This window comes from Onychostoma macrolepis, chromosome 15, assembly GCF_012432095.1.
Source record: "Onychostoma macrolepis isolate SWU-2019 chromosome 15, ASM1243209v1, whole genome shotgun sequence".
NCBI classification, from domain to species: Eukaryota; Metazoa; Chordata; class Actinopteri; order Cypriniformes; family Cyprinidae; genus Onychostoma; species Onychostoma macrolepis.
In genome coordinates this window covers 2,277,320-2,290,689 of record NC_081169.1, presented here as the reverse complement: position 1 = coordinate 2,290,689, position 13,370 = coordinate 2,277,320, and positions in this window count along the sequence as shown.

Here is a 13,370-nt window from a genome sequence, read left to right as displayed (position 1 = left end):
TAGGAAAGACATTATGCCATAAGAACTCTTCTCTAATTAATTCATTGAAAAACCTTTCTTTGAATGAACACACATATATTCAGGTCACTGTGTATATTATTACTGTTCTTGTATATGTTTTTGTGTATTGTATACTGTTTTATGCATGCTTATGATAGATCACTTGTTAATATCACTTTAACTCATACCATGTTTGGTCTCTATCAATTCATCTTCGGATGATCTAATTGAGAGTGAATATTACACGTTGATACCTATGCAACATATTAGTGTCCTAAGAATCTTTAATAGTTTGTATATCAACTTCCAATCCAACCCCTTTGCAAATTACCATGCTCTCAGACAAAGGGTCATAAAACCCACCAGTATTTCCAAACTCCGGCTTGGAAATTCAGCCTTCCTCATTGGTCAAGCCCATCCTGAGAGGCGTGACTCTTCTCAGACCTTAAAGGAACACTCCACTTTTTTTGGAAATAGGCTCATTCTCCAACTCCCTCAGAGTTAATAAGTTGAGTTTTACCGTTTTGGAATCTATTCAGCCGATCTCCGGGTCTGGCGATAGCACTTTTAGCATAGCTTAGCATAGATCATTGAATCCGATTAGACCAGTAGCATCGCGTTCAAAAATGACCAAAGAGTTTCGATATTTGTCCTATTTAAAACTTGACTCTTCTGTAGTTATATCGTTGTACTAAGACCAGCGGAAAATGAAAAGTTGCAATTTTCTAGGCCGATTTGGCTAGGAACTATACTCTCATTCCGGCATAATAATCAAGGAACTTTGCTGCCGTACCATGGCGCAGGGATATTACGTAGCGCCTGAAAGTAGGCCCCAGCTATATTATAAATAGGTACCTAGCTGGGGACTACTTGTCTTAGTACACGATATAACTACAGAAGAGTCAAGTTTTAAATAGGACAAATATGGAAACTCTTTGGTCATTTTTGAACAGCGATGCTACTGGTCTAATCGGATTCAATGATCTATGCTAAGCTATGCTAAAAGTGCTATCGCCAGATCCAGAGATCAGCTGAATGGATTCAAAAACGGTAAAACTCAACTTACTAACTCTGGGGGAGTTGGAGAATGAGCCTATTTCCAAAAAAAGTGGAGTGTTCCTTTAAAGGGCTCACGCACAGTTCCGCCTTGCTCTCTTCTGCAAAAGCTCTTCTGCTAAATCTCCGGATTGCTGCCCATGTGGAGAGCCTGAGCCGGCACGGGCGTGCCCGGTGGGATCCAACATATCCCAGTCTGCAGTTCTTATCAGATACTGAGAAGATGAGGATGTGAGCTAGAATGCTTCTGGACCCTTAAGTTTTTGTGCCAGGCCTTGCAGCCTTGACTTTCCATTCAACCAAAGGTCCTCGGACCTCAGATGATCTCTTTCTTAGCTCTTTTTCACTTTCTACCTGGGAAGGAACTGCCGATCACCACCGAGCCAGAATAACATCTTTTGGAATTCATCATTCTTCAACCCGGAAGAACATGATCGCAAGTCCAAAACCTTGAAACCATCAAGACTTTTCATCCAAGACTGCATTCCGGACGCTCACCAACGACCAAGGAAGTGCAAGTATTGTACATCTAACTAAACTAAACAGAGGTTTAGTATAAGTTATAGACCCCGTTATAAACGGCGCTGATGGTTTTACCCAGGTGGTTACTGTTGGTGACAGGATGTGGGCATGTCTTAAAGTTGCAGTGTGATTTCATGCAATGTCTATCAATGAGCATAAAGAATGCATAGTTCACTTTATCTCTTGACATCTGCTGTAGTCAAATATCCAAAGGGTAACACTTTATTTTGATGGTCCCTTTTGAACATTCTGTTGATACTAAGTAATGTTGCAACTATATGTCAACAAACTCTCATTAGAGTATTAGTAGACTGTCTGCTTCATATATGCTAACTCCTTATTGTGATGGTCTCCCAACAGACACTCTACTGACTGTAAGTAACTTTGCAAGTACATGTCAACTTATACTAACCCTAACCCTACCAGTCTACTAATACACTACTAACACTCTGATGAGAGTTAGTAGATATGTAGGTGCAATGTTACTTATAGTCAACAGAATGTGTTAAAAGGACCATCAAAATAAAGTGAAACCAAAAGTTCATCTCTGGAGATTTGGCAGCATTCCAGAAGTTCACAATCCGGGCACAGTCATTGGTGGATTTGTTTAAGAATCTAGGGCAGGGGTCTTCAAACTCGGTCACGGAGGGCCACTGTCCTGCAGAGTTTAGCTCCAACCCTAATTAATTAAATACACCTTAACCAGCTAATCAAGGCCTTACAAGGCATTCTAGAAGCTTACAGGCAGGTGTGTTGAGGCAAGTTGGAGCTAAACTCTGCAGGACACCGGTCCTTCAGGACTGAGTTTGGAGACCCCTGCTCTAGGGCTTGAAGATGAGGATGTCTAGATTTAGAAGTTGTAAGAGGTCTTCCTAGCCTTTGAAAGATACTCAGCCCTTGCTCCTTACTGGATCTGATCAGCCACATTACACCCACTGAATTAAAAAAAACAAAAAAACTAGGACCTCTTGGTGGTCTAGCTGCTGTCAACACATCTCTTATGAGGATTCATCTAATACAGGGGTAGACAAACCTGCTCCTGGAAGGTTACCTTTCAATGGAGTTTTGCTCCAACACCAATCAAACACACCTAAACCAGATAATCACTGTGTTTAGGATTATTAAATGCAGATTGGAAGTGAAGTGTGGAGGAAGATCTCAGCCTCAGACATCACAACCAGAGGTGCACAAAATGGAAAACACTTCAAGAGTTTCAATTCTACAGGATTTCTGGGACATTTTGGGATGTTTGTGTCACATTATTTAATGGACCACCTGGAAACAAACCCACTATGAAGCCCAAACAATGAAAGAAGAAATTAGTCATATTTACAGCTGTGACGATGAGTGCTTATCAATCTCAACTAAATGCTGGATTTTCAAAAGTCTGTGAAAGTAACGGCTTAGACTTTGTGCCATTGTTGCTACAAACTTACACAATGTTCATCAATAAATGATTTATTGGTTGCATGCTGGTCTGTTATTGCAGGGCCATCGACTTTACATTTTCATCCCCCTAGATATGACACTAAACAAAATAAATGGTTGCTTTACATGTCTGTCAGACAGCCTCTTGGGCGGTCCTTAGCCAATGAAAGATACGATGGAGCCCAGACCTTGTGCTGTCAGTCTGAAGGTCTGGCTATATGAGATTAAGCAGGAAGGTAGCCTTCCAGAAGCAGGGTTGGCTAATTATCTCAATTCTCTTTGACAGTCCTCTTCATGCAATCCAGATTTGTGTCCACTATCAGGTTTTCTTTTTCTTTTCTTTTTTTTTTTTTTTGAGCTTTTCTGACAACAAGACAGAGCAGAAGACGCTGTTTGCTAGCCATTGTTTGTTTATGCTCATGTCACCACCTGTCTACTCCCGCGCTATTGATGAGCAGAACCTGATTTTACCAAGTGCGACATGTTCCTGGATCAACAGCTTTGTTGACCCTGGAACAACATTGTGATTAGCAAATCAGATTTGAAGAACCAGTCTATAGTTTTTGTGAAGTTTAGGCTTACAATCAGTGTTTGGTGCTTGTACATCAGTGTCATTCATCTATCATTTCCTCTGATTTTAGGGATTACTCATGGTTAAGTTTAGGTTTAGGGATATGGTCAAGACAAAATTTTAGGATTAAAATGTTCCAGGGTCAACAAAATACAGTATGTTGACCTAGGAACACATCTAACTCTGCAAAATCAGGACTTCGTAATCTAACGGTGGAGGCGAAGGAGCTAGGAGCCGAGGTGGAGCCGCAGGCTCAACTGCCGAGGCGGAGTCCGGGCCTCGGAGGCTGGAGGCAGAGTTGAGGGATACTCCAGCCCCGGCAACGCCTGTCGTCTGGCAGCCCCGTAGGGCTCGCACCGCATAGATGGTGGGCTGAGGGCGAGCGGAGGGGCTGCCAGACGACAGCGGTGGAGGAGGCAGGAGCGGGTGGGAGGGCGAGCATTTGTGAGCCTCCGGGCTGCCAGGGCTGAACTCAGGAACAGAAGCCAACACTGGGGGGCGCTCTGGAGGCGTGGGCTCTGGAGGACGCTTTCGGGAAGTGGGCACTGGAGTGCGCTTTCAAGGAGAAGGCACTGGAGGGCGCTCTGGAGGCAGGACCAGCGGAGACGAAGGAGGGTTGGTTGGGACCAGCAGGGACAACGGAGACAAGAGAGGGGGAAAGTCGACCTCCAGATCCGCTTCCCAATCAATCAGGTCCCCTTCCAAATCCAGCAGCCCCAGATGCATAATCAGCTCACCCTCAGCCGCGGTGCAGGGAGTGGAGCTCCACTCCACGCTCACGCCGTCCACGGCTGGCTCCCTCGTGGTGGGCACTGCCGCCGGCTCTTGCACCTTGCCTGATGGGTTGGGATCCACGTCTGGGGAGATCCTCTGCTCAGTTGCTCAGCATTGCGCTGGCTCGCAGATCGCAGCGGGAAAGGGCTCTCCGTCATCGGTGGGCTCAGGCTGATGCTCCGCACCGCGGGGAGATGGTGGGCTGGGCTCTGGGTCTGCAGTGGATCTGGCGATCCTTTTCTCGCCAGAGTCCACACCACGAAGGCGGCGAAATCCTCTCGAGGACCATCTTCGGACGACAGTGCTCTGCTCACGGTGTTCAGGCTGACATCATAGAATGCGCAGAGCGCGTCGTCCAGGTAGCTGGTGGCATTAGCTAGCAACAGGAACAGTCTTGTATGCTGGACCAGGAGGAGGAGGAATTGGAACTGGGTCATGGAACACATGGGGAGCAAAAACACACATGAGACAGTCCACAGTCCTGACAGTTATAGAACATACATCTATTAATGGCACACGTCATTACGTCACCACGCGGCGCCATCCCCTCCAGAATTTCACGTATAAACATATAGTTTGTCTTCGTGATGATGCCATATACAGGTTTGGGTGATTAATTTTTAATTTTATGAAAGCTTCAAGTGCAGTTAATTATTTGTACGTGCATGCAGATGACGGCAGTGTTGAAGCTCTTTTATTTGCCATCAAACGGTTGACCACTGCCGTGTGTGTATCCTGTTGCAAAATGCGGCGAAAAGTCCTACACGACGGTAATAGTTTGATTAAGGTGTGTAAATGTCTGTACTGCACCTCAATAATGCGACTAAAATAGGAATACTCCACATGTCTTAATTCGATTTGTGTTTACTTCGATTATGACTTTGGCCGGATTAAGGTAATCAAAAATCGCTGTTTACATGGTAGATTCTTAATCAGAGTATTGTCTTAATCATATTAAAATCGGAGAATTGAGTACAGTGACTCTAAATAGTCCTCCTGGGGCAGCCATATGGATCCTTACCACAAGTTGTATACCCAAAAGAGTTGCAGATGCAGATGCAGAAACTGACAAGAACTCACTGATCAGTTCTGGCCCAGGTGTATCAGATACCTCCCCTGTTTGCAAACTAGGCAGAAATGTCATTAATTTCCTCCTGATGTGACTGAAATTATGGCCATCATGGTTGTGGACCCTATTGGCCATGCCACCAATATGCACTGTAGTGTTAAAAGCCAGGTTTAAACTTAACCTCTAGTATGGTTTAAATCATCCAAACTGGTTTAAATGAACTTTTTGTGAGAACATGGGTGTTGTGCACTATACGGAAATGTGCTAAGGCCACCCCACTAGTCAAGGACCCCTAGAATCATCACCACCTTTCACCCCACTAACAACGCTGTTTGCACTTATGGGAGCGGCTGTATAAAATGTTCTAGAACAAGCCATTTTTAATTACTTCTATTTTGATAATTCCTAATAAAATCATGCTGCTGACCGACAGGTATCAGTATTCATGTGTCCATTATAAAGCGAGTTTGCTGTGTTGAGGTTGCAATGTTTTTCGTCTGGATATGTGTCAGTGTTATATTTGCCCAAAAAAAACAACCACTAAATCAGTACACCTGTAAAGTGGCACTCTGGCCTCCTCATTAGGCTACATTCACACTGAGAGCCTTAGTGCTCAATTCTGATTTTCGCTTAAATCTGATTTTTTTTTTTTTTTTTGATATTTTTGTTTTAAATGTGGCCATTATCAGATTTCCAGTGTGAACAGATCATTGTTCTGAACTGACTCGCATGCGCAAAAGAAAGAACAATATGAACAGGGTTGCCAGGTTTTCACAACAAAATTCACCCATTGCTTCTCAAAACTAGTCTAAAACTAGCCCAGTCACGTTCCGGAGGTAAATATCATGTTAGTGGGTTGCTTCATTCCATGGAGTTGAAAAACAACCCGTTTAACATTTAACCAGTTTAATATGGAGAATCACTGAAATGTAAACCTTTGTTTATGTGTTTTTGACCTAATTAGCTAGTTTTAGCCAGAGATACCTACAAAATGACATTAACGTTCTGCATGAGCGGATGAAAATTTAAACTGAATGAGAGTATGACAACCAGAAAATGAAAGTTTTCGTCTTCATTGGGATTAGAGTTGAATGCTTACAGACATTTTGCTCTGTTTTTTATAAAATAAATTCCATTTCCATTCCTCTCAAGATACCTGGAATCAGTGTTACAAGTATCACAGGCACATTGTTTTACCATTTTTGAATCATAAACACCATCAAACCAATGAAAGATGTTCCGATGTTTCTCTATGGCGCTGAAACCAAAAGATGTCCGAGTTCCAGTCCCGTGCAACTGATACTCAACTGCCATTGGCTCATCTGTGTTCGAGGGGAGGGGCTTACCGACAGGTCAGTTGTGACCCATATCTGATTCATATGTTTACACTTGCCATACCTCCTCCATGTTTCCTGCATTGTTGTCATTTACCACCACATGTGCTTCCTCCTGAGAATAATATCACATCATTAAACCGCCGAGAAGTACCAAATTATCACAGTTTTACTGAAGTACAGAACGCAATGCCTCAGAAAATCTGATTTGCCTGTTTACATGACAGTCGCATTGGCACATATTTGATTTATATCTGATTTATTTCCACATATGAATGAGGCCTGATACCGATCTCGAAATATCCAAATGCATGCATTTTTTTCCTGTTTACACGGTCATAGAACACCGATCTTTGTCACATATTGGGTCTAACTGACAGTGTAAAGGAGGCCTTAGTGTTCTAACTGACACTCCGGGGTGCTAGTTTAACAGAGTCAGTGACTGGCAGCCCTTTGCCTTTCCAACAAAGAGGAAGAAAAGGCTAACAGGTGTGTAATTCACAAGCAGTCACATTGATTGAACAATACCATCAGCTGAGACAGGCCACCATGTGGCAAAAGAAAAGCAAACATACAAAGGACAGAATAAAAATCAAACCAGAGTCTTGGCAGGAAAAACTTATCTGAACATATCAATCCATAAGTGCAGTCTTGAACAATAACATATACGCTTATTTAAAAAAAAAAAAAAGAAGAAGAAAAAAAAAAGCTCAAGCTGGGATGTAATGAATACTAAATGGAGAAATGTTTTTCATGACCTTGGATGAAGTATCAGTCTGCCATTAACTTTTTCTTTAAATGTCCTCCAATTTCAGAATAAAGGATCAGTTTACAAACCTCAGAACATCATTAGGATTTCATTTAATATCTGTATCATTCCTCACTGATGGTATGCACAGTCATTATTCAGATTACATTCTTTTATGTACTTGTCAACAGTAGTGATTTGATTAGTAATTAGCACACTCTTCTCCCAAACCCACTTTTGTTTCGTTTGGTCAGCCCAGTGCAGTTTCACCAAATCCCTTGAGTCAGCAACTGGCAAGCACAGGATCTTGAGCCATTACTGAGTGTTTGTATTTATGAGAACCATCCAGTAGACACCCATGGGGTGTCAGTAAAGGACAAGAGAAGTCCCTTTCAGTACAGACAGTTTCTATTGGCTTTAAAGGTTATTGCTCACCCAATTGGTCTCAGTCTGGCAGTGTCACTTGCATTATGACTTCATCACCCTGGGAAATGAGGATGAGAGAAAGAAAAACAGTTGCTAGCCATCCGTCAATGTCCGTCTCAAATTACCGCTCGACCAATCACTGCTAAAGATCAATAGGGAGCCAGTCGGGGAGGAGCGTGAGATGTAGCCAGCGGGGGATAGTAGAATAACTGATCAATACAGGAGGATGGATTTTGTCATCTTGGAAATGCACTGTCAGAGAGAGAGTGCTTCACTATGACACTCCAACCAATATTAGAGACACCCTGGAAGACTTTGATGGTGCACCAGAATTTTATGTTTTAGAAGAGTGCTGTGCCCCAAGAAAATATCTACTGTACATCTCAGTATTGCATGCATCAATAAATGTCAGCTGTTTATCCAGATGTAAAGGGATAGTTTACCTGAAACTGAAAATTGGCTTCATTTACTCACCCTCATGTCATTCAAAATGCCTTTCATTCTTCTGCAGAACAGAGAAATTGTCTGTACAATGAAAGTAAATGGGATCCAAAACACTGAGATATCATCATCTTTTGTGTTTCGGCACAAGAAAGAAAAGCATACAGGTTGGAAAAGATTGAGCTGGAGTAAATGATGACATCATTTTAATTTAGTGCGAACTATCTCTTTAAATAATTTCAAGACCACTTGAACAGTTGTTGTAAATCCATTCAAATTTATACAAAAAAATAAAAAAGTCAAGTTCAAAATGTCTTGAAATTTGTCTGGAATAAGTGTGCTATGTGGCCAAGAGCACTGGCCTCTGTGAAGTGTAATATTACATGATCAGAGAAGCTCAAATTGAAAACAAGACCTCCATGACCGCCTGATTACTTTTCCACAAAACTTTATTTCTCCTGCTGTTTCTTTGTTAGTTCTTTTCATTCATATATTCATTCCGGGGTTTTATTTTGTCGAGGAAAGGTGACTTGTCCCGAGGCGTCTTATTATTTTTGAAAATTTCAGTGATTTAAAGTGTAACATTTCCAGACTCCAAGGTCAAAGCCGTGTTCTCCCCTCCTCCTCTTTCCTTTCCCCTCGCCCTCCCAGCCAATCGATTGTTTCTAAAGAGCTCAAACGGCATGTGTCCACCCTGGAGTCTTTCGGCAGCGCAGGCGAAGGGAAAACGCTGGTGGGGACGCAGGCGGAAGAGAAAACGCTCTCCCACTTTTTCCTGAATCGGAGCGCTGGCAGCGTGACCTCAGAGTCAGGGTGAGCGGGTGTATTGGCACAGGTACAAGACCGCTAGGCCCCTGTGCAAAACTGCCCTGGCTCGCACCACGCTCTGCCCCCACTTGTGCCTTCGCCAGCTGCCAAGTTGAAAAGTTTTTCAGAGATGGATGTAAATTTCTTGCGCTCTGTTTATTAAAGCCTGATTACAAGATTGGATGCGGTCTAACTGACTCTTTCATGTTTTGACAACGCGGAGTGTTTGTTAAAAACACGAGGCCATGCAACAGGTCAAATGACTGACTCTCTGCAACCTTACAAATACACCAAAGCATGCAGCGGTCAAAATGCATAATGCACGACAAGACAACAAACGGAGCGGTTAAATATGAGTGGCCGTTCGCTAAGGCTACGGTTACCCTCACTCTTTGATCACTTGTGCCATCCTCATCACATATTTGGCCTCGATACCCAGCTTTTAATAAACGCTCGAGGTTTAGGTGGGAAGCAGATGACTGGAGGCCTCATTTATAAAATGTCGTGCAGAAACCATCCTAAATTTGATCTTACAATCATCTCTCAAATATGCGTAGAATGAACGTACGCACAGAAAACGCACGTATGCCTCTCTCGCAAATGATCTTGAACTTGTGCGCAACTGAATGCTTTCAGCTCTCTGTCTGGTAAACGACTCCTAGTTAATGTCATTAACATATAAAATATCACCAGTCATCTTCCAAATTCTTTCATTTAGAACAGCGAGCTGCAAGAACAGCTTACATTTCCAAAAACCTGCAGTTCGTCTGTGTACGTCTGCTCAGACCCTGACGTGACGCTAAGCACATTTCCACGTCAAAGACAGTTTTGGATTTAAGCGTACTCACAATCTAAGATCAAACCTTTATAAATGAGGTCCTAGGTGTTGACCCCATTGCCATTTTACAGAAGCAGAGAAGAAGAACTAGCGCCAGGTTTGAGTAGAGGCGCAGAAAGAGCACCTGCTGAGCAGGTAAAGCACTTTAACCACTTTAACAGCCGGGTCTCGCTTTCATACACCTTGACTCATACGCCTCCACTGTCCTTGCTTCTCCAGCCCCACAGGGGGTCAGCCGTGTAAGGAACATAAAAGGCCAATTTAATTTAGCACGTCTGCAGCTCCCAAGTATTTTAATTCAGACAGCTATGACTGAGGAGTTAATATTTCACTTGTCAGAAGGCAGGTCGAGGCCACTGAATCATTGTAATTCTCATTAAGAGGCTCTCCCCCAGCAGCACCCTAATTCAAAATAATGAAAGTAAAGACTGAGAGCGATTCTAATGCCAGTTGAGTCCTATCTTTTAATATTCCCCCCTTGATGGATTAGAGAACCGGGAAATTCATCTTGGATCATGGGACCTAATTCAATAAGGGATCATTCCAGGAGTATTGCATTTTATAATAATGTCATTTAAAGTGTCGTCTTCCATTGCGCCTGTCCCATATGTATGCTTATATAATGGTGCCAGAGGGATAAACTTTTACAGCGGGAACCACTCTCCTACCATTGTGCGCTGTCAATCGCTCTCTCTCTCTCTCTCTCTCGCCCTCTCTCTCTTTCTCTCTATCTCTGTCACTCACTCTATCTCTCTGTTTCCTCAGTCTTACTGTTTCCTTGTCCAACCACTTTAAGCACAATGTTCAGTTTTATTTATTTCTATTTGATTAATGTTTGAATCTTAGGAAGTAGAGATGTGGTACATGGAAATTCATGCTATACGCCAACATTTAATCCATTATTATAAAATAATCAACAAGATTTGAATGGCATCCCACGCAGTGTTGTAGTTAAGATGGGCTCATTCAAATCCAAGACAAGATGTAGTCCACATGCACCAAAGTCCATGACAAGACCAAGTTCAAGTCCAAGAAAATCTAGAGTCTATGAACATATTTTTATCATTGTGTCATGGACTCTGGAGCATGTGGACTTGGTCTTGATTATAGGGTTGCAAAGGAGCGGGAACGTTCTGGTAAATTAAAATAAACTTTCAATAGTTTTTGGATACTTTCAGAAAATTTTGGAATTTTTTTGGGACATTTGGAAAGTTTCTGGAAATTTACCAGAAACTTTTCATTTCTCGACTCAGACTTGACCCTCTTCTGATCTCGCTCAACTTGGATTTCAATCTCGACTGAAACACTGGTCCAACAAACAGAATATTGAATAGAGGGCGGAGCTTGTTTTTAGGGCTCCTCCTAGAGATGTTCTGTCCAACCCATCAAACTGACATCATCAGAGAAGAAACACCAATTTTCTAAATTTTTTAGATTTTGACTGAAGATTACGAAGACAAACAAATTTAACCCTAACCTAAGAGTCTAGTAATACTCTAATCAGAGTTAGTTGACATGTAGTTGCAAAGTTACTTATAGTCAGCTGAATTTCTAAAGGGGACATCAAAATAAAGTGTAATAAATAAAAGTTTTTCTGTGGATTAACTTGCACTGATTAATTGTTCACCACAAGAACAGTAATGTGCGCTAACAAATTTAAATATAGTCAACTTTGTTTTCAAGCGGACTCAAAAAATGTGGGAGTTGGAAATTTGTGTTTATCTGGTATCAGCTCTTTGCCTAAATGGCGAATCAGAAACGATGACACTGTCTGTCAAGCATGGTGGAGTGTGACCTGTTAAAAGATCCCCCTGTACTCATTAAGATAAGATGTAGCGTTTTAAAGGCCCTCTCGAAAATGACAAAGGGCCCCTCTTGTGTCTGCACCACCTCGCTCTTGTACTCATCCCACGACAGCGCGACTCCCAGGGTTCTTCTGCTTCTATCTCTTCGTGTTTTATCGCTCCTGTCCTCCACCGGCGGAATCAGCGCTCGCATTCCTCTGCCACATGATGTGCGCACATCCCTTTTTGGTGTTGGGTTTTCATGCAGTCAAGGGCTGGATCAGACGCGACCCCTTTTGACTTCACTGTTTTATTTCTGTGCAATGCCAAAAACTGGTATGAAACCAGCATGTCATGCTCTTACAGCAAAGGCACGGAAAGAGCAAGTGTGACTGCAGCGTCTTCAAATATTAACACTGTGAGAAAGAGAATATGTTCTTTACACAGGTGCAGTGCAGTTTTCTCAAACAGTGCAATGACTGACAGCACTGTAAGTGATTTAAAGTGAACCAAAAGCCTAAATGTTTTAACATGAGAGACAGAGAAAGAGAATAAGTAAAGATTACAGGTGATATAAACTGAACCTGTAGGCAAACTTGCGAAATTCATTTTTGTATTCTGAATAAGTAACATTCCTATCACACACACACACACATACGCGTCACACCAGCCGTGCAGCCGTGCGCACATGGACGCTAATGCATGGCTATTTAATTAAATGTTGCCAGATCACTGGGCCAAATAGGTAATCCAATAGCTCTGTAGGAGCCGTGTTAAATCCTGTTCCATCAAAGCCTGCTTGCCCCTGACAGCCCCTGTGATGTTTCCCTGGAACATCATGTCTACTTAGTCTGTCCCTTTAAAGACATATTTGACATAATTTTATATTGAGTAAAAATCTATTCATCTGCATTATCCGCAACCCACGAGCACACGTTCAACTGACGTTGGCCTGAGCCATTATACATACTTGACCACTCAGGTCTATAATATGGTAACCCTTTAGAGTGGGTCCATTTAGGGTCCAGATTAACTGTAAGTAAATCATGAGATTACTTAATACTGCTGACAAGATCCAACTGAGATCTAAATATCAGACCTTGAATATAATACTTAATATCTCACATTTGATACAATAGATTCTTCTCAGTGAATTTGAATGTCTGAACAATTAAAGATCCATAAAACACATCCATAAAAAAACATTTAGAGAATAAAAATGTGGACAGATTTTCCTTTGGGTGGGTCAAGGATTTCTTATGTACCCTGGTGGAAAAAAAGTGGTGTGGAAAGTGGATTTATGCTTCTTTGCCTGGTTTGTGAACTGCCAGCTGTTTTGAGACACACTCTGTTAATTTCTGTATACAATACTGATTTCAACAAAGCGGTAGGGTTCATACTGAGATTTGTGTAATTCAAGACTCTTAGTATAAATATCACATGACGTGAGTGTATGGTTATTGTCATAGCACATTGTTTCAAAGAATATTCCAATGTTCCGTCTTGATGAAAATATATTTAAGTAAAATAAATAAAACAGAAAATTATGTATGGTTAATTTACAACTTCAAC